This window comes from Artemia sp. Qi Xiang Cuo, chromosome 7 (assembly GCF_049724085.1).
Source record: "Artemia sp. Qi Xiang Cuo chromosome 7, ASM4972408v1, whole genome shotgun sequence".
Taxonomy (NCBI): Eukaryota; Metazoa; Arthropoda; class Branchiopoda; order Anostraca; family Artemiidae; genus Artemia; species Artemia sp. Qi Xiang Cuo.
Genome location: NC_142800.1, coordinates 24,856,645 through 24,880,004, shown reverse-complemented (window position 1 = coordinate 24,880,004; position 23,360 = coordinate 24,856,645). Strand labels below are relative to the sequence as shown.

General features: G+C 34.5%; 1 protein-coding gene across 1 annotated transcript in view; it reads left to right on the top strand.

The window, feature by feature from the left end:
• Positions 1–23,360, top strand: part of hth (Meis homeobox homothorax) — a 225,812-nt gene that overhangs the window by 179,301 nt on the left and 23,151 nt on the right. The gene's annotated exons all lie outside the window — the stretch shown is intronic.

The following is a 23,360-nucleotide window of genomic DNA, read 5'->3' as shown; positions in this document are numbered from 1 at the left end:
TATAAAATGTATTCTTGTGTTTATTAAGCAACAATGAACGTTTATTAAGTAATGGTTGTAAAAGGAAGGGGGAGGGGGCTAAAAATTAATCCACAATACAGGACTGGGCTGGAATATATTCAAGCCCGCATGTCGAATGTAGAGCCCTGGGTTTTGATGATAATCCCCATCACTGTTTATAACCCCAATTATTAAGTTCGGTTAAGCTATGAATGCATATAGGCATAAACGTACAGTTTTTGACGCATCAGTCACATACCTCACATTGCCACAACCATGAGCCACCGATCTTCCATATATATTTGCCTTCTCGTACGCAATTAAGTCGTCTCTTAATTTTCCTCAATATTAATTACAGAGAATAAAATGAAGTACCGATACGTGCTTAATTTGATTCTTTGTAGGATGAAATATTAAATCATATAAACACATAAGGCGAACAACAGGGATCTTATTATCTATCAATTCGATGCTCTAAGGAGTCACAAAGCGAATGGAAATGATACTGTGGTTAATTGGTCATTTTTGGATTAATCCATGATTGTCAGTGGTGCATCTTGATATATCTTATCATACTGACTATAATTATTTAAATATTTCTGTACATTTGACGATTTTTAGCAACAAGGAAAAGAAATACGGCAATATTCGAACTTCTTTGTAGTTGGTTTTTAGGTTTTTATGCTATTTAAATTGGTCAAAATATTTTTTTAGTAGTTTTCTAAACATTTATAATTGTTTTATAGCGATTATATGTGAAAGCATGAATTTTGTTGAAACACAAAAATATTTTTTTAATTGTGCATGACTCGTATAAAATTTGTCAAAAATATTAAGCTGCAAAATGTCAGAAAGTTAAAAACTGATAAAACTAAAAAAAAGAATGAAATAATATATACATTAAAAAATGTGTAGAAAAGAACATATAAAAAGGGGGAGAGAACAAACAAGAAAATGAATATAAAATTTGGGTATCACCAGTACCGAATAATAAAAAAGGAAAACTAGCGGTTTGTTTTATCAGTAATGAAGGGGACAAAGGTTTTTTTCATATCTAGAGGTAAAGGATTTAGAAACAGTACGCCGTACGTGCGGATAAAACTAATATAAAGACTCTTATAAAAAGAAATACAAAAGGAAGGGAACCTTAGCATGGGCGCCCATAAGCTGAATTCCAGGGGGGGGGGCAAACCGAATCTAATTGGCACTTTTAATGCTATATAATAGAAATCTCAGAACAAAAACATAAAAATAAGGCAGCATCATTCAGCCAGGGGGGGGAGGGCGGGAGCCCCACCCCCTGCCCCCCCATATGGGCGCCCATGAACCTTAGGGCCATTCAGCTTGCCTAACTTTTTCCTCGTTTTATTATTCGTCCAAAAACCCACCAAAGCGAAAATTACTTAAATACTTTGAAACTAACAAAATTTGTGTATTGTGGGGGGAAATGCACTGTCTAGTTTGGACTCTTCTAAAAAAAAACATTATACTCCGCGTCCCTTCCCTGCAGGTTTTTAAGCTTTGGCACCTACGCTTTTGTAGTTTTCTACAATTTCCAAGTTACAGGAATAGCCATTTTTTATTGTCCCTGTACATAAAGAGACAGGCATGTACCCAGAAGGGATGGCGGTTTGGGACTGTGCACACTGATAATATTGCTTAGGGTTTTCAAAAACATCTTATTTGGCCTTATTTTTGTGTTATTTCTTATGGTTAATATGGTATATATTGCTCATGGTTTTCAAAAATATCTTATTTTGCCTATTTTTGTGTTTATTATTTCGAATCTGTTGTTTACTTCCCTCCCCTCTGAAAGAAAATCACAAAAATCACAAATCACCTGGTGTTAGTTCAAAGGCCCTGCTCCTTTTGTCATGGAGCAGCGCATTTACAAGGTCCTTTAAAGACAGTATAAGCAGACTTTATGAATCGTGTTACAGACAATATACGACAACCAATGAAAAAACCACTTTCAACAAGCACTATTTTTAAATTGAAAGTCGATGTTCACTTTATTATTTAATTACTACATTGGAAATAATTTAAGTTACTTTCGCGTGGAATTATTTTGTTCTAATGACATGGATTAAGTCTTCGAATGGCCAAGAATATAGTCCGTTGTTTTTATTTGCTAACATCATTTGCGATGGCATTCTACTTTAGTTGCGGCAGAGAGCGAATGGGCTGAACTTTCTGTTTTTTGTCTGTCACGGATGATCGACCGTTTCGCTCGAGATGTTTCTAGAGAGGATGAACCTCTCCCATCACACCTGTGGGACTCGTTATGAGCATACCAAAGGTATCTTCCTTGAGAGAGGACTCCATGTTCTGGTGAATGGAATGTGCATGACGGCGATACTAGGGTAAACAACATGCTCAGGGGTCGATAAGTTGTATTCGTTTTGTGTAACTCCAGACGGCAATTTAGGCGATGTCGAATTCCATTATAAGCTGTTTTTCCGCCGTCCTAGCAAATATTGTTTGTTAATGATTACGATTCTCGCGAGCGGACGAAAATTATTTGCTAACATTGTTAACGAATTTCTCTATCAAATCGAATCGTTCTTAGAAACTCTGAAGCACAATATTTAAAAATTGATAATGCAGGTAAGTAGGAATTACTAGTCTATATGCAATAAACGTTGATAAAGAACCAATGTCTGCAAATATTTCTTCAGTAAGCAGTTGATTTTCTTTGTTTTCAAGAAATTTCAGACACAATCTAGCTTCATAATCAATGCTGAATTTGTTTTAAAAGCTGTTTTTTTTTTTTTTTTGCGTCCAATTAATTCGCTTCTTAGAATTTTTGGCTGTGTCTTCTTGTTTCCCGAGCTAACAGAAAGTTATTAGCTAACACATGTTACCAGATGTCTGGTTTAAAGTTGCGCCACCATAAAAGTGTAAATGTTCCGACTGAAAAATACCATATTGGACCTAAAATCGCTCTTTTAGTATAAGCCTCTCCCTTACTTTGGAAAAACCCTCTGGTATCAAGGCCGTGTACAGGAAGGGGTTTACGGGGTTGGGACCCCCCCCCTGGAATTTTGTCCGACTCTTAAAAAAGGAATAAAATTGCATATAAACACATTTCTGATGATGTTTGTAAAGTCTTTTTTTTAAACACTTCGAAAAAATACCCCCTCCCACCGAACAAAATTTCTGGATACGTTCATGTCTAGTATATCCCTTAAACGTTCGTATGCGTGCTTCCATTCCTTTTAAAATATGATAAACTTAACTATAGATGGCTATCTCTGGTGGATCCAGGTGACCGGGGACCCCCCTCCAGATTTTATCCGGGGCCCTCTTACCCTGTTTTTTCTTTTTTTTTTACTCTATTTTTAGAGTACATTTGTCAATTTGGTCAGTTATTGGCACTTTTGACACATTGCCCCCCCCAAGATTTTGCTCATTGGCGCCCTTGTCACATTGGGCTTCCCCAAGATTTTGCTGGATCCACCCCTGATGGTTATGACCATTATTTGCTTAATACCCTCCATACGACCCCTCTCCCCTCTTGCTGCCTTCAGGAATATATAGGTAGGAGCTACTGCTTTCACTTCACAATATTTTCCTCCTTGTTTTTATGAATTGTCTATTTATTTAAAAAGAATATAAAATTAATTGCTTGGGCTTAAAAGACAATTAAATACACACTTAGATAAATATGTACTTTTTTAGAAGCTTTACAACTAAAATAAAAAAAAGATCAGAAATTAGCCTCTAAAAATGATGCAGAAATTAGCCATGTAAGTAAACATGGAAAATGTAACTGAAATAAATATTTTGTGAAAAAAATCCAAGAAATTGAGAGTTCTTATTCACTGAGATTATTGGAATTCTGACTTTGCAGCTAAACATTCTCACTACATGCTCGTGCTATTGAATATATAGCTGAATATTGTTTATCTAAATATTCTGATGGCATTTGAAAATTAATCAAAACGAAAAAAATGCTCAAAAATAAATGAATTGAACAGAACCAGACAGAAAATTTTTGAAACAAAGCGTCCTTTTAGATAGTAAAATTAGATTGAAAATTAGATTGGTAGTTGTATTCTGAATTTTCAGCTAAATTTTATTGCAAAAAATAGCATTAGTAGTTTGTATGTCTTCCTTATGTGAAATTTATTGCGGGTTTGATGGTAACTAAATCCCTTAATGTAAAGAATGACATTGATAGAGTGCTGACAAATGATGTTACTTGTTTTGTGGTGTAAATTCTATGATAGTTGAGGTTCAACCCCTGGCGATGTTACTACTTTTCTGACATGTAAGAAGTCTCATTGATCAATGACGCCCAAGTCCGCGGGATTTGAAAGGCATATTAAATGATAAACCACTCTGTCATTCCGAAAAGGGCAGAAAACTTAGACTCCTAGTGACTAGTTGAGAAGTTAATGACGAATATGAACTATGATGGATACAGTATTAAGACGTCTTTATCGAGCATTTTTGAGGTCTCAATTTCGCTAATGGACAACTCAAGCATCTTTAAGTTCAAAGGTTATGCCATGTTTCAATACCAGGGGTTCTTTCTTGTTGGCTTGTGATATATGGCCCGTGAATGAAAAATCATATTTCAAAATCCTAGATTTCATTTCTTGGATCCAAGTCAAACTACGCTTTTTGGTCCAATTTAAAGTACCCGCTCTTTTCTAAGCTTACTCGTCACAAGAAAAACTTGGAAATAAATTCTGGATGGTAGGGAAGGGTTCATCCCCCCCCCCTAGAAGGAGGAGAGACAGGGGTTGCAGAAAACTATTGGGAAACATGGAAATATTATAAAGAATAGCTGTGATTGGGTTCAAGTGGAGGTTTTCTCCCTCACTGGCTTTGTGCGTTATTCAGCAGCTTTCTTAAGTAAGCGACACCTAAGTTACTAGGAAGGATTAAATCGATTTAAAGGTAATGGTTATATTCTCTGGCGCAAGATTGTAGCCAGGCATGTATATACGGGTGCCCCCATGTAGGGGTACATCCTGGGGTGTAGCCAGGGTAGTTTTAGCCCTTCCTCTGAAACACCAAGAGTTTTTCAATCTTTCCTGTATTTTCTTGTATGATCCTACGATTCGTTAATTTTCGTTTCTGGTGGCTGTGACACCCCTCTTAAATTTCAGTCCTCTCCCTAAAACTACGGTGGACTTACTAAGGAATGTTGTTTGTACCGCGGTATTAGGATGGAAAACTTGGTAGAGCTTAATAACATTTGTATTTCCGGCGGGGGGGGGATGTCTGACTCTTTTCTTGCTGTACCAATGCGTAATCTATACACAATTCTGAGTTTGTTCTGTTATAAGTTTTTTAATCTTATGTTAAACTTTAAACATAAGCTTAACTTATACTTAACATAAGCACAACATAACTTAACATAAGCTTAACATAAGGTAACATATTTTAATCGTTCGTCATAGTTGGGTGCTTTGTTTAAAGTGCGGTAGGCTTTTGATATTAGAGGGAGTCATTTAGAAATTAACGATCGAAAATATTTCTGTCACAACGGGATCTCTTACCAACAAAGCATTTCTCAACATTGATTTGATCCGGGTTGCAGCGGTAGATAGCAACCTAGTAAGAGACGATCACGTCCAATGTTAAGAATTATAGAGACCCATAACTCCTAAAAAAAGTCAGATCAAAACAAAAAGTACACCATTAGAACCGCCTTGTCCGGAACCCCTGTATAGGAAACTTTTTGTCCCTTGGCTTGATTAGATATAGAGTCCATATGCCTAATTTTAACTTGAGTACTATTCTTAAATGTCATAATCTCTTCAACGCGGGTATTCTGCATCATTGCTTGGTATCTGCGGAATTTCAATGAAACCTTCTTCTCATCAATGCCCATTTTTGCAGAAACAACCCATGATCATGCGGCCAAGAACCGGGCTTTGCCTTCTTCAGCCACAAAACACTTTTAAATTTAGCTCTGGATTAGCAATGCTGCGGCTTCTTTGTGTGATGGTGAATGTAATAGCAGAGTGACGTTTTGAATTTGTAATGGTACAGATACACGTTCTTCCTTGAATAAATTGGGAAGCTCGGAAATATTATAAGTCCATGATGGTCTTTTAAACCGATTACTGGAAAGATGATGTCATGTACAACTCTCTTTAGTTTTATCTTCATTGTTGCGGATCAGGCACTTGCGTGAATTAGCTGAAGCATTAATTATTCATTACAAAATTAATTAAATTTGCACAGGCTACGTGAGCACAAGAGGGGAAAGGGATCAATCTGGGTCCAAAGCTCCAAAAAAAGTAAATTTTTAGGATTAAATATTTGAAATTTTGTTCTAATTTCAGGATTTCATTTATGGATTTCAGGATTTTATATCAATTTTTTTGGTTTTAGAATTTTATTTTTAGAACTTAAGGAACATTTTGCTCATATTTTTACGTTGCTCTCATTCACTCTACAGTGGGCCAGTTTCAATTTTTGGAAGAAAATTGAAAAGAACAGCTGTAATAGTTTTATATAGTTCAAACATTTGGGAATACAACCTGCTCGAGATTTGAACTCGTGTAGGCCATTATGCAGTTCTCTGCCGCCCTGAAAATCAAATCTCTTCATCATCATGATAATCAAAGTTCAAACAACCTTTATTATTGATACGTGCAATCAAAGAATTTTTTTGTAATACTTTAAAAATTTTTTTTTTTTTTTCTGATAAAGAATGAACTTTTTGGCTAATGTTTGCTAAAAAAAAAGCGATATTGTGTTCTGGAAATTCTCAATTGCTGATGATAGTGAAGAAATCTGAGCAACAATTCAAATTCATCCGCCAATGGTGCTTACTTCTAATAGGATCAAACGAGTCAAAAGACATGCCTACAAACAGGGACGTACGCCGGGGGGGGGCCTCCGGGCCCCGGCCCCCCCGAAATCTCACGATTTTTTTCATTTTCCCCTAATTTTCTGATTTTTCTCACAGAATAATGGGTTTGAAGGATTTGCCCCCCCCCAAAAAAAAAACAAATTGGGCCCCCCGAAACAAGTTCGTGCGTACGTGCCTGCCTACAAATGTCAATCTACGTAGTGTTAGCTAGAAAACGCCAATTTACACCTAGTGTCCATCCTTGACTTATATCCTAAATGTGTGTATTATATCCTAAGAGTAAGAGATCCTATGACCTATAAACCCTATTAGTTCTAAAATTTTGTGATTGCTGACCTCGTACAGTTGAATCAAAAGGCATGCTTACGAATGCCATTCCAAGCATTGTCTACTAGAAAAACGCCAATCTATGCTTGGAATTCATCCTTGACTTATGTCCCGAAGGCATTCAACGTGTCCTAAGAGTTGAATATTGTATCCCGTGTTGGTTCTAAAGTTATTTGACGTTTCTGTTGACTAAGAAATTAATTAGATCCTTTACTCAATCTTATTGGTTAAACTTATTAGCTAAAAACTTGGTAAAATATAGCAAACGTAACATTTAAAAAGTAAAATATCATAATTACTGATTATAGTGAAAGAATATGATGACTAATCCATTTTCATGAATTTCTGGATATTATTTGCCAAAGCATGTTAAATTTAGTTCGGTATAAGTCTAGAATTGGAAACATATTAGGGAAAAAATTCTGATTTCATAATATGCGGAAAAATTATAGTGAAGACATTTTGAAGGCGCTCTAACTCCATTTTACTCCCAAGGCCCCCTAATCTGCAAATATATAGCCCAAATTATATATTTCCCATGTGATTTTCGTTTCTTGATTTTGTCAGCGTTGATTCAATTTACGGGTACACGGGTTGAAACAATAGTGATGCATGGGAAATATATAATTTTGGCTCTATATTTGCACATTTGCAGGGTTTGGGGCAAAGCATAGGGGAAGTGCCTTCAAAATGTGCTAACTGCAGTTTTCTGCATATCATGAAATGAAAGTAAAAATTTGAATTGTGATTGTGAAATTGATAAAAAAAATGAAGAATTGTGAAATGAAAAAATGAAGCAAGAATTTTCTTAACATGTTTCCTTCTCCATAGCCCAAATTCTTAGCTTGCACCTTCCGTTCTAAAAATTTAGTAATTGATAGTGAACAATGTGAGCATTAATCGAGACTAATCTGTCAGTGGTGCCGACCTTGTACAGGATCAAGTGAGTCGAAATAGATGCTTACAAACGCAGTGTCTAGTAGAAAAACGCCAATTTAGTCCTTGTCTAACATCCCAAATACATTTATCATGTCATAAGAGCCAGAGATCCTAAGAGTAAAAAAAAATCAGTGACTCCAGGACTCGAACCCCTAACCTTATGGAAAAAGGAGTTCAAGTCTAGCGTGCTAACCACTCGACCAGTACGGTTCAAGTAGGGGGTAAGCCTGTCAAAAATCTTCCAAAGGGAGTGACCAAGGTTTGGGAATTCAATATTTTGCCAAAAAGTGCCATCCTTTTCAAAACGCTACACACAAATTTCCTTTTTGTGCATGTAAAAGGTTGATTGGGAGGGGGTAGAAAAAACTTCCATATAGCTGTCGATGAGGAGGGTCAGGAAATTTCTACAAATGGTTTAACACTGAATAAATTATCTTAACGGCATTAGTTTCTAAACTTTCTAACCATATATTTACCACGGATTCTTATAAAGGTAGAGAGGGGGGGGGTATTTTAGTGAAGAAATGTGAGCACAAATCCAAACTAATATGCCAGTGGTGTTGACCTCGTACAGGGTCAATTTCAGCTCAAAAGAGATGCTGGCAAATACAGTGTCTACTACAGGGCCATATCCAGGGGGGTTACCTGGTTTGAACTCCCCCTCGTCCCGAAATGTTTTTGACTCGTAAAAACTTAACAAAAATGGATATAAACAAATTTTGCATCCGCTTTTTGAGTTTTTTGTGTAACCCCCCCCCCTGACGAAAAATTTTTGAGTCAAACCCCATCCGAAAAAAAATCCTGGGTACGGCCTTGGTCCACTAGAAAAACGGCAATTTATGCCCAGTGTCCACCCTTGACTTATATCACGAATATGTTCAACATGTCCGAAGAGTCTGAGATCCTATCGCCAGCAAACCCTGCTAGTTGTAGAGCTCTGGTGTTTTTGTTGACTTCGAAATTAATTAGATCCTTTACTCCTCCGTATTGGCTAATCTTATTAGCTTGCAATTTTATCAAAGGATGAGATCAGTGTCCTATGCCATGTTACTATTTCGCTTGACAGAAATTTGGTCGTCCAGAGACAAAAGAGGTTTTTTCAACCTTCTAAAAAGGTTCTTCACTAAATTTTATAGGCATTCTGTGACTGGCATTTATGCTCAACCCTTGACAGGTACAAATGCTAACTACTAGGTTTACGGTCTTATTTCTGTCTTGTGGTATGTGATGATACCAGCCAAATTGAAACCTAGCTGGAAAATGATCATTGCTAATATTTCGAATACCTTTGAATATCCTTTTATCGATTTGGGAAATCTAAATTTGAAAGTAACACTTTTTCAAGATTAAGTAGCAGGGGACTGAGCTTCGCTCAGTGAAAAGAAAGACAGTTTTTTTAATGTCATTCACAAAAAGCAACTCTAATTCCATTTAATATTATTTGGTGTAGAAAGTAAAGTAAATAGCAGTGTTGCCAACGCTTTGAGATAAACTATCAGTTTTTTGACTAAAATTGTACCACAACAGGTTAATTTGTTGCATCTGAAGAGCAAGTTAAAAATTTTCCGCAACAAAAAGAACAATTTTGATGAACTAAAACTTTAAAAGATTTGCGAGTAAGAAAAGAGCAAGTAAAACCAAAATGTACGGGAAAATTTATATTGTACAAAAATTCCAAAAATACCGAACGAGGATCTCTAATTTGAACCAAAAACGGTACAATTGTACCACGCTGGCAGCCCTGGTCGATAGGGTATTGGGCGTCTGGGTATTTGTAAAATCATTCATATGAAATATTTGGTACTTGTGCATAATATGGTACCCACAAAAGAAGTCAAGTTTGGTTAATACCAAAAAAAAAATAGGATGAATATATAATAGTTTAGAAACAAATTTGGGCTATATATTTGCACATTAGGGGGAGGGAGGGTAAAGCATAGCATATATTAACATTTTAAAACAGAATTTTAAAATGTTTCTTAAAAAAGTCTATAAAATTGTATAAAGATTCTCTAATAAATTTTATATGCAGCCTCTGACCGGAATTTAATCTTTTTTCGTTTTGAGTTATCTAAATTTGAAAATTAGATTTTTTAATGATCGATTACCTTGGCCAAAGTAGAGAAGTTCAGTTGTTTATCACACCAAAAGTTCTAAGTGTAAATTGTTATTGTCTTGTTCCAATGTTTTTTACTCCTTGTTTATCAGATATTTTAGAAATGTAAAATATAATATGTAGGTATAATATGTAACAGAGTTTTAAAATTTTTCTTAAAAAAAGTCTCTAAAATTCTATAAAGGTTCTTTAATAAATTTTATATGCAGCCTGCAACCGGAATTCAATCTTTTTTCGATTCGAGTTATCTAAATTTGAAATTTAGATTTTTAATGGTCGATTACCTTGGTCAAATGTAGAGAAGTTCAGTTGTTTATCACACCAAAAGTTCTAAATGTAAATTGTCATTGTCTTGTTCCTATGTTTTTTTACTCCTTGTTAATCAGATAAAATGTAAAATATAATACGTAAGTATAATATGTAATAGAATTTTAAAATTTTTCTTAAAAAAGTCTCTAAAATTGCATAAAGGTTCTTTAATAAATTTATATGCAGCCTGTGACCGGAATTTAATCTTTTTTCGATTTGAGCTATCTAAATTTGAAATTTAAATTTTTTTAATGATCGATTACCTTGGTCAAAGTAGAGAAGTTCAGTTGTTTATCACACCAAAAGTTCTAAGTGTAAATTGTTATTGTCTTGTTCCTATGTTTTTTTTACTCTTTTTTTTCGTATGCATAAAAATGTCAGCTTTATTCATTAATTAGATTAAGAACAAACAAACAAAAATAAGACAAAGTTAGTTGAAAATGGAAATTCTAATTTTTTTTGAGAAGTTCCAAAAATCTAAAAAGGTTTTCCCTAAATTTTATAGGCAGTTTTTGACCCATTTAACCTTTTCTCGATTTGAGAAAGCTAAATTTGAAAATAAAACTTTTAAAAAAATTGATTGCCTTGGTTAAGGCTGGTCAAGCAATTTAATTGTTCATCTCATTCAAATTACAAATGATCCCCTCCTGTATTTATTTCTCCTCTTTTGTCGAATTCAACAGAAATGTAAGCTATCTTAATTAGTTAGCGTAGGTAAAAAATATAATAACAAATACAAGATCCACTGAATGTCGAGTTAAAAATTTGAGACAAAATTCTTAAATATTTCAAAAGCAGATGATTATCATAATAATAAAGACAATTTCATTCCATGAGGTTGCTCTAAGGACTTTCTTTGAGACCTAAGACACTTTTTTGGGGGTGGGGGAGGGATTAGGGTTGTAGCGGTTGGTAGTTGTGCTAAAAACTTACTTAATTAGCTAAATCACCATTATATTTGTTCAACACAAAATCTCCAGAACACTTCGATTATATAACTAAGATCTTTTTTGTAGATTCAGAAAAATATGCATTCTCAACTGGAAAATTGTTTTACTATTAATTGGAAAAATAATAAAGCCAGTTTTGTTCCACTTTAAATAAAAAGTGTAGCTTTTGTCAGTTTATTATTTTTTTTTTAAATATAATTGAATAGCGACTTGAAAAGCTTTTTGAAACACTTTTTGAAACTCGATATTTCTCTAATTATATCGATATCGAATATATCGTTTTGAAAGCCTTTCAAATATCGTTTTGAAATCGATATTTGTGTTCTGATGTTCGATATTGATAATTTGTCCGATATATCGTTATTGATATCATTTACCACTGAAAACTGAATCCGTTTACGAATTAAGTCGGAAGACATTGTTATGTACTATGCTAACTTTGTTATATGGATAGTAATTTAAAAACTTTTAAATGTCATCCATGGATTTTTACTGCCCTCAATTTTCATTTAAAGCGAGTTCTTGAAGGTGTTTCATTGTGAGCCAAAATCGATCTCCTGCCGTGTTTTTTATTACTTACTTTAGACGTAAGATTCTTTTTTAATGTTCAATGACGGTCGTAGAGCCTTTTTACTGCTCCTAATTACCGTTGTTTTGGTAGTCAGGGAGCAGGGATTCTGTTTGAAAATTGACTTTGACGGATTAGACTTTAACAAAGAATAGGATACAGGAGGAAAATGGGCATTGACTGCTTATTGTGGATTTAGTTTGTCCCAAAAAAATTGAACTAAAAACCAAATTCTATGATGAATGTACAAGGGTCATTCAAAAATACGCGGAATTTCTGTCAACAAGGTGTTGGCAACAGTGTTCTGTTATTATGAAAGAATTGTATTGTAGATTTCTTAGGAGGTTGAAAAACTTCCCAGAATCCTATAAATGTAGAAGTTTTGAGGAAATTGAGAGTAAAAAGTGTTCAGGAAAACTCCATTGTGGAATCCTCTTCCATCGTGACACCACCCCAGCGTGCCCTTCATGCGTCACAAAAGAAGATTTGAGAGAATCTCAGTGGAAATTGCTACGACATCCATCTTATATTTCGGATTTAGCCCCGTCGGATCTTTTTTTTTATTCCCAAAACTCAAAGAACAGTTGAAAGGCGCCATTTTATAGCACTGATGAAGAAAAGATGCTGTAAAACATGGCTTATAAAGGGGTCTCCAGATTTCTTCAAAAACGGTCGCGAGGAAGCGCGTGCCTGTAGAAGCGTATCGACCTAGATGGAGCTTATGTTGAAAAGTTGTAATAGAAAAACTGAATGTAAGAGAAAAATTCATTGTTTATGCCTCTTGTATTTTTTGATATTGTTACAACTAGAAGTGTCTTGGAAAATCTTTTGACGTCAATCAACATTTTGGAGAAATCTACCACTAGTACCATAATCCCGATATCTTTTAATGATTAGTCGAAATATGTCCAAAATAGTCAAAAATAGTTAAGTTACTGTTGTTTTCGTGGCCATGGATCTGGGACTCTGTCTGAAAGGTTTGAAATAGGTAAGTCTTCAAACATTTTCAGGATTAAAACATGGGATCATTTCTCTTGAAAGACACCAAAACTTAAGAATAAATTATATTGTTTAAAATATCGAGTATCAAGGTTATACGAGTCGCCTTCTTTTCCAAAATTTTCCCCAATCAATCACTTAAGAACAAACGAAGAAGTCTGGCGTAGACAGTAACATTGGGACAGACTATTCAGGCAATATTTTTATTCCCTGTATATAATATAGCGGCCGCTTCAGAAATAGCATATAAAATTAAGTTTTATGAATATAAACAGACCTTTGTATGGACACGATCGCTATACCTACATGAATTAACTAAATATACAAGTCAGGCTTCCTGGGGGCAACACGGAAAATTCTTCGGAATAAAATATTGGCACACCCACTAAGAAACAGTAGCTCTTTCATCTTCAATATTATCGTTGGTTGAAAGCTTTGTTTTTGGGCATAGGCTGAATAATTCAACGGAAAGCTATCATACTCTATGACGTCTCGAAACTGGCTCATTTATCACTTTAGGCCTGCTGTTTTAGGCATTCAACTTTCAACTTAAACATTAGCTACTGAGCTTCTTGGCAAAAAAAAAGATTTACTCATGAGCTCTTGTGAAATGCTCTTCATTTGATTATGAAATTTTGCATTAGTTAAGTTGTATTCAGAGGTTATGTGTCATAAGATGTTAAAGTGAAATTTAAATTAAAAAAAGGGAATATTTGCTGCCATCTAGCGTCGCCGCTATTAATGTACGTCATGTACTCACGAATAGAACAAAAAAGGAAGATGGTAAATTGGAATTTAAGTTTTAAGAAGGAAAATTTGGTGCCATCTAGCGTATCCGCTATTAAGATAAATTATGTACTCACGAATAACAAAAAAAACATACAAGAATTAGAAGACACTAGTCTTCACAAAAAGGCCTCATGGTCTAGTAGCCTAGGTATTGTAGGAGAGAAAATGGAACAAGTTTAGTCAAACACCGGAAAATAATTTTTTATTAAATTTCCTATTAAATCGAAAACAACGGTTCCGAAATATTTCCTATTAAATTTTGCAATCCCGATACGCATTTAACGTCAGAGTCGACCCAGCTCTAAATGCTCATTGTTTAAGCTCAGACAGAGTTGACCCAGCTCTAAATGGGTACCTAGAGAAATCTGGGCAAGGTAAAGGAAGGGTGTGCAAAAGCATAGGATGGATAGCTAAACCGCTATACTTCCTGGCTGAAGAGACATGAAAAGGAGATCAGCACCGCCGTTAGAGACCGTAAGGTCCACTGCCGTTTTTTTTTTTTTTTTTTTTTTTTCTTTTTTTTAACGGATTAAGAACACGTTTTTGCCATAGCTAGCAAATTTCTCAGCTTCTCTCAAATCCAAAAAATCCCTTAATCTTAATTCCTTATGCTTTAAGTATCCTTTCAGATGATTTCATCTTCCTTTCTGTAGAAAAAAAATTAGATACATCTTTAATAATGAAATCCATCATATTGGCAGATCTTTTTATTTTCACCTTGACAATAGAAGCCATGTTGACCATAGTTCCATATCACCGGTTATGCTTCATTTCCGCTCCGGATATTTCTTGATTCGGTCAAAATCAGCATTATGACCCTGACAGAAAGATACATTACAGAAATGATGGGCAAATATCAGGATAGCTTGATGCCAGCATCGGTGTGTACATAGTCCCCTACTGGGAGTTTCTATAGTCCTGGCAGGGATCCCGGATGGCCATTAGGGCAAATCACAATCGATTGCCAATGACCTAGTCGGTACCATTAGAACTGAGGAAAAAGGTAATAATCCAAGCACAATGGAGCCATACTATGATTGCAAGCTCCTTAGGTTTGGCACACTTCACCAAATACGAAAAAAAAAAGAAGTCAGCGATCTGTAATTTGATTTTCAACACAAAGACGGCAGTAAAAATAGATGTATGTGGATATTGTCAGAGTTTATCCGTTTAGTGTTTTTGTCAACTATGCTGTAGGAAATAAGGAAAGAAAAAAAGACGAAAAAAAAGAAAGGAATCGGACAGTTTAGTAGAATCTAAAGTCTGAGAGTTTCCTAGGTGAATTAGAGAGTGCTACTAAAATAGAAAACATCATGCTGTCAAAGAAAACAATAAGAGAACAACAAACAAAACTATAAAAATACATTTGTATTCTTTAGCAAACAAATAAATTTGCTGTCAAAGGGTTAAGAAGCACCAAGGACATTTTGTCTCGATCTAGAGCAATGGTGTCATTTGGGGGATTGGGGCATGTCCCCTAGATTGTTTCCACACGTCCCCCCTAGGTTTTAAGGAAAATCCATATTTTGTGCATTTACATTGAAAAATGTTTGTTTTCTTTATTCTCATGGAAAAAATAAAAAAAAGAGCCCCCCCCCCCCAGATTTTGAAAACAAGTTTTGTCGAACACCCCCATTAAGAAATATTTGGAAGTTGATTTGGAAACAAAAGAGCCCTTTCTTCATAAACAAAAACAACAAATAAATAAATGCAAATAAAAAAAAAATTATATAATTTGTGACTTGATGTGCTATATGTGACTCCCTTGAAACAGTATTGGTAAACCCCTCAAGCTATTAAAGTGGTTATTGACTTGTTTTTGAAACAATTCAGGCAGTTTTCATTGGTGATACATTTTTCGAATTAGCTTTTCATTCATTCTTAAAAGCACATTGCAATGTTTTACTATCATTTAAGAGCATATAAATTTGTTTTTTTAATGGAATATTTGCTGTCTATGCTTGTTTTTCGAGATTAAGCTATTTAATCTGGGGCCTAATTTGTATCATTTAATTTGATTTTGTTGCCAAAAATTTGATTTTGTTGCCAAAAATATTCTTTGCCTTTGTTGGTGTCAGGTTTATAAGAAATTTATATTGATCACCTCACAGGTCAAATGTATTGAAAAGTGTTTGGGTACTGTAAGTAATTTAAATTTTAAATAATTATGGATATATTTTATATGAAAAGATTGATCAAAATTTTAAGTAATTTATATTAAAAAAACAGCAACAACAAAATAATGGAATCTTTGTGTCTAGTAGTAAATAAAACATTTAATTTAGAATGATTTTAAATAGTTCAAAATTTTAATAATATAAAATAATTTAATTTTGTTTAATTTTAAATCGTTTAAATTAAATTTTGAACGCTATTTTGACTAGATTTTGAATAGTTGATATTTAAAAAAAAAGACAAGAATATTTTGTGGCTTGTAGGGCATGCTAGGAAAAAAAAGAAATCTTAAAGTCGTCGCCGTCAATTCGTTATCATTGTTTTCGCTTCTCTACTAACCAGAAGAAGAACATTTCAGTTACAACGCTTGTCAGTCAACCTTTCTAAGCATGAAAAGAGCCCATTTCAGGTCACAATTTCTCTAGGGAGAAAGGAGTATCCTTCAGGCCAATTTCAACAAGGATGTTTCACACTTCTTCGTCCCCCACCTGGCATCACTTATCCTACCTCCCCTGACCTTTCTGCAAGTATTTGGGCCCTCGAATAAAAATTTTAACATTGCATAGAGATCGAAACAATCCTTGAAGTCTTCTCCATCAAATCGCTATGAGTATTATGCTGTTCTTTTCATTGGAAAAAAAACATTTGTTTTTCCTTGTCTATCCCTCCGTGCTTTGGCAGAAAGCATTCAACCATTACGTTTTGACGACCGCTCCTTGGAGATTTGAATGGGTCGCAAACACTTCCGTAATGGAATGATCATGGTCCTGTAACCCAAGGCAACGGTTTCTAATGTCCAGCTTGGGACCTTTTTTTTCCTTTTGAGAATCTATCTTTTGGATTTCTCTATTGATGAAGATATTTAAGAATGAGAAGCTTATTTAGGGGGGGGGGCTATTGTTTTTTGTTTTTTTTAGTAGTCTGGCTACTAAAAAAAAAACTTAAAATCAGGAATATATGTAATAATTTATTTATTTATTTTGATAAGGGAATAATGCCGTCCAAACAATAAAGATAGATGAATTATTCACATATCATATAAATATGATGTAAAATTAAGAAATTACGACTTGGGAGGTTGGGTCTTGGGGGCCTCTTCGTTTGCCTATGGATATTCGTTTAATGTATGCTGCAGTAGTATTATAGAATACACAAATTTGCGGCCAGAATTCACCGTTCACCGTTAATGCACTCTATTTTACGAGGGAAGTATAGAAAAATATCGAAAATCTGTCATCTGTTCGTTTTTCCATATTTATGAGTAGATGTACGTACAAATTTAAAGAATTGTAGGTAACATGGATTTTGTATTCCCAAAACATGCAGAAGAAAAAACGATGCGACTCCGTTAGATGTTGCCTAGGCAAAGATGATGTTGACTAAAATAGTCTCAAGTTTAGACAATTTCGACTAACTTCCTACTGTTAGTAGGAAGTATCGTCTATTTTGACTCCTCCTCTTTATGCAAAAAAATAATGGTAATAATCATACTAAATAAATATAAAACGTTTCATAAGTAGAAACCCTGTCTAGTTTATTCCAAGTTTTGGAAACTCGTTAGTGAGATTGGTATGCGTCGACGTATCTCCTTTTGGTAACTGTTGTTTGGATTATCCCTGGCTATCTTTTTAAGACGCTTTAACAAAAAAATACTAGCTGGCCATCAAATAATAATATATCTTTGGTCTTTTTTTGTATTAACACATGATCCCTTGTGCTTGTACAAAATCAATCTTCATAATTTGATGGATAAAAGCATTCATATTTCGATAACAACACTAACTTATTTGATTATACCCCCGATACTTGATTTTGCTATGTCATTCCCCACAAGACCGTTTTAACCCCCCTCTGAGATGCTCCTTTGTCCCCTCATCAGGGGGTGGCTCTAACTGGAAATGGCAAGCTGAACCCCCTCTTTGACTGACATCTGCTCGTCAAAAACCATCAACGGAAATTAAATTATTCATTTAATGGTTTAATTAAACCAATTATGGTAATTTGAAGATGTTGACAACGTTTATTTTACGTTTGTCAGTTTTTTTATATTTTCGTTTTTGTTTGTTCGTTTTGTTTTCCATTGTTTTGTTTTTGTTTGTTTTTGTTCGTTTGTTTTTGTTTTCCATTTCTACCTTTCTGAGCTTTATTACAAATAAAGCAGGTGACTTACAAATAATTTCAAATAATGACATCTGCTGGTCAAAAACCATCAACGAAAATTAAATTATTCATTTAATGGTTTAATTAAACCAATTATGGTAATTTGAAGATGTTGACAACGTTCATTTTATGTTTGTCACTTTTTTATATTTTCGTTTTTATTTGTTCGTTTTGTTTTCTATTGTTTTGTTTTTGTTTGTTTTTGTTCGTTTGTTCGTTTTTGTTTTCCATTTCTACCTTTCTGAGCTTCATTACAAATAAAGTAGGTGCATAGAAGGGGTAGCATGCGTTATGTTAAACTTATATATAAGAAAGGGAAAAAGAAAGAGGGAAATATGAATTAAAACAATGGTGGCGTTAATTCACGGAATTAAGGGGGGAATCTGTTCTTTCAAAATGTAGGGGCGGGGCAATTTACAGTTTTTTTTTCCAATTTTTTCAATGAAAATCCCCCCAAAAAGGTATTTTTCAAATCCTAGGATGGTATAAAATCTAGGGGGCAGATCACCCCCTCCATAATTGGCGCATTGTAAAAGAAAAGCCCCAGTAGTTACGAAAATTTTTTACTAATGTTTTTCGATTTTTTTGTGGATTTCTTTTTGTAGATGTCTCTGTCTGTAAGGTGTGAATTCTGTTGGTTGTATATTAACCCCTTCACTAAAGGCTTTTAACCTTTTGCTGATGATTCTATTCTATTAAGAGGATTCCTCCAGAACAATCTAATTCCCCCTGATTTTAACTCCGGGTGTTAATGCAGAAGGACGATTTAGAAAAATAAGGTACAATCCCTTTATATGGGCCTCTCTAAAAAGTCAAGTTTGGTTGATACTAATGAAATAAAATAAAATAGGATGACTATCTAATAGTTTAGAAACAAATTTGGGCTATATATTTGCACATTAGTGGGGGTGGGGGCAAATGATTTCATATATTAAATACGTAACCTAACCTAACCTAGGTACCTTTTTCCCTATCTAAACTCCAAAAGACAACACCTTAAATATCTTAAAACCACACTGTACAATGTATTTCTCTACAGCAGTGTCTTGAATCATCTTGTAAAAACGGGGTTTTCAACGGATCTCTCCCGTTTGACTGTAGCATCTCTTGTTGGACTTCTTTAGAGAGGCCCATATAAAGGGATTGTACCGAAAAAAAATATATATAATAATAGTTGAGACAACGGTCACAGGGATGGATATACTAAGCTACAAACTCCACGACTGTCGTGGAGTACAGGAGTTTCGGGTATGACATGATGCTCTAAAGGGCAATGGGGGAGGGGTTGATCCACACAATGTTTTGCCACTTAGTATTATGTTATGCATTTGTTATTTTGTCATTCATATAATGCAGAAATTTTGATATTATATAGGCTACTGCTAATACTAGTACTGATCAATCAATGTAGTACCAAGCTACCTGAGGCTAATATAGCTCCGCGCGCTCTTCCATCCTACTTATTCAAGGCTTCACTCTTTACCCCTCCCATAAAGTTCCAACCCTTTAGATCTTTCTCGTGACCCGTTCCCGCCCCATTCCAGGTTTCTGCTTTTCGTTCGCCCCCTATGGACGGGTAAAAAGCAAAATTTCTAGAAATCTATAATCCTTCTTCCATAATAAACGGCCCGGCCATTTTAAACTCTTTTTCATTATAACCATAGAAAGTGGGATCGATCCCTGTTGTTCGCACAGCTTATTGTTTGATACGCGGTCAGTCAAACAAGTTCTTAAAACTAACCTTAGAAAACTCTTCTGGAAAATCCCGAGTCAACAGTCCGAAAGCCGAAATCAAGTAATGAAAAATAGCTGCTGTCCGAATTCAAAGGCCATTTATTCCATTCTTATTATAACTTTCTGTCTTTCAGCTTATTTCCTCTTTCTAAAAATGACAGCTGAGGGGAAAAAATTGGTTTCTGAACTTTTGGTACTAGCTGATACAGTTTTCTAGCCTAAGCAATGCACCATGTTTCAATTTTGATATTTAAATTCTAATGCTTGGAAATTATAATTAAGAATATCATAATTTTTGAAAGGTGTTTGAACCTAAATTTAACTTTCTTGCAATCTACCGTACATCACCAAAACTAAATCCAACTTTTTGTCTGTCAAAATCTTCCATTATTGATGCCCCGAACTGTTTATTGTTAGTGTTAAATAGCCTAAAAATACTCTCAAGGGGGCATAAATGAAAGCTATTCTAGCCCCCTATGACCCCCTGCATCACAGCTGCCTTTTCAAGCGGGGGTGTAATAAAATGGTAAAGGTAAACTTGACTTGTCTAACATCTGACAATGAATCTCATTACCGTTCTCTAATCCCGGTAATAAGGTTTAAGTTGGGATTTAAGCTTCAATGACTTTCAATAGGATTGGGATAGGGGCGCATCGGGAAAGTTGTGAAGTATGGCGAATTCATTGTGCTTACATGAAATTGCACTCTTTGCTGTTTTTCGTCGGTTAATTTTGAAGTCGTGTATGGCTATGGCTCAGATTGAAGATTAAAGAATCAGTGTGATCTGAACTGTGTGGGTCTTATACGGCTTCTTCGATAAAAGAAAACAAAAACAATTGCATCTTTTCTTCTTTTTACATTGGAATTGTGCGTTTTTCTAAAGAAGGTAAAAGGAAGCAATAATATAGACGATTATATAATATAGTAATAATAAAGAAGTTATGAAGGTTAATAACAATCTTTTTCAATTAATAATTTTGTGAAGACAGTACCTTAAGACATAATTTACACTTGAATATTTAACGAGAATCACAATTCAAACATAAATTACAACTAAAAACATTAAATCAAAAACATTAAACATTATTAAAAAAAAAAAAAAAATCATCTACTGTCTTCACAAAATTCCTCGTTGATTCTCAAATGTCTTGGAATAAATACTAGATATAGATATACGTGTTATTTATCTGTATAAGTTTAACAAAAATAATTTGATAGGTGTATAGGAAGACAATAAAATCGAAACCAAAAAAGTTAAACACTTTAGAATGTGCTCATAGTGTAGCTTTTCATGCCAAATTTTCAAGTTTTAAATTCAGTTTTTGAAAGCCGATATTCGGGTATAAATTCTGCAGCAAATAAAACACAAATCTTCTAGCTGATAATTCAAAGCTTTTTGTTCGATCATATTGTCGTGACAAAACTAAAAGTATAGAAATTGAAACTTTCTCGTTTGGATCTGTTAAAAATAAGTAAATTATTGTCTTAAGGTGATTCTATTCAAATTATCTGGGTGATCAAACTAGCTGGGTGATTTCATTCAAATTATCGAATTAAATTTGTTTTTTAGCTTCCTCTATCCCCGATTTCTTGTATTATTTGGCCCCCTGAAAAAAATCATGCTCCCGTGCCGCGTTTCGAATGCCGTCTAGAAAGTTTAAATAACGCTTATTTTTTAGGTTATTATTTCTGATTTATTCAAATTTATAAAATATAATATAGAATGACGTGCTACTGTGGACTTTTTCTTCTCATGTTTATCAAAAAAGTTACCATTATATAACGGTAGGTCTATGTATATAACATTTTGATATCGCTTGAAAGATTTCTATAAGGTAAAACAAGCGTCAATCTAGAACGGGCTCTGTTTAAATCTATAGAGGCAAAAAATTAATAAAGCCTTTTGTTTATTATCAACCAGCTGAACCTACAGTTTTTTCCTGCCCCTCTTGCCCCCTTTCTCATGGAGTTTTCGATCTCAATCGTACTTAGATATTATCAAGCGATCAAACTCAGCTGTTCCCTCGATTACTGTCAGTGAAAAATTGTCATTTTCCGGGAATATTGGAACTTTTTTCTATTCATAGGATTACTGCTCATCCATATGCATTTGAGGGTATTTGTTTCGAAAATAAACCCTCTATTTGTTTTGTTCCAATTTTCCAGGCGTGAGGGCTTACTTTCCCAAATTGAACTCTTGAGATTTGATGGCTTGATATCTCATTTATATATATGGTTTTGACATGGTATATATTATAGTTTTATGTTTCTTTCTGTTGGATGCAAGGGCGTATGGGGAATTTTTTCAGGTGGAGGGTAAAAAATACATTTATAAACGCATCAAAAATTTGTTTATACGCATTTTATTGTATTTTAAGAGTCTGACACAAATTTAGGGGGGGGGGGGGTTCAAACCGAATACCCCTCCCCCCCCTGGATAAGCCCTTGGTTGGACGGTATGAAAATAAAATAATTCATTTTTATTCATAAACGAAATATTGTTTAGTAAATTCACAGTTAATTCAATTACTTCACTACGTAGAAGATAAACCCACCACGTTGCGTTACGAACTTAGCCCGAAAGCTGGTACTAGTTGCTTCTATTTCCTGAAAACTCAAAAAACAAATCTCTGGCTTTTAAAGGATTTGAAAACTGTGGAAACGCTTCAGAATCATCTATCTGTCAACCCTGCATTAAGTATATACCATTCACTAGGGTAGCAATTTTTCTATGGCACTGTTGCATGTTAATTTTTTGATGGATCTGTTATGTTTCACCATGTTGCTTTAAAACTATCACCTTTTCACCAATTGAGTTTTACTTTCTCTTCCCTCGTTAAACTGTTGCTTCTCCCTCTATGAAATTTGCTATTTTTGTCTTTCTATTTTGTTTCCCACCCATAAATAAAAGTAGCTCTTATCCATGTGAACTTTACTATCGTTTTATAGGCTGAAAATGGCAACATTTAGGCTCCAAAAAGGGCTTTGGGAAGGTTTTGATTCGGCAATACCTCACGAAGAAACGGCAAGGGGGAAAAAGATCTGCATTTTTTTGCGGAACATTCCCCTGTTGAAGATAAAAAGAAATAAGCACGGAACAAGTTCATTTAAGCCAATAAGTACAGTAGCGTAAACTTGTGTTTGAATTGTCTTTTCATTGAACTTGTTTCATTATTCCCTGAATTTATATGTTTGAAAGGTTATCTTTTTAGAGATGTGACTAAAAAAAATTTTATAACACTAAAAAAATTGTTTAAAATCTAAAGCCGTTTCTAAAGGTGGCTAACATGCATTAAAATTGTAGTAGATGCTTAAATTATTCTTATAAAGTCTAAAATCTTTATTTTAGCCTTAAAAATTTATAGCAACTGAAAGCAACGGTGTATCCGTGATTCCGATTCGGAGGGAGGGGGGGGGGGGTATTTTTTGGAGGGTGTTTCAAAAAAAACTTTACAA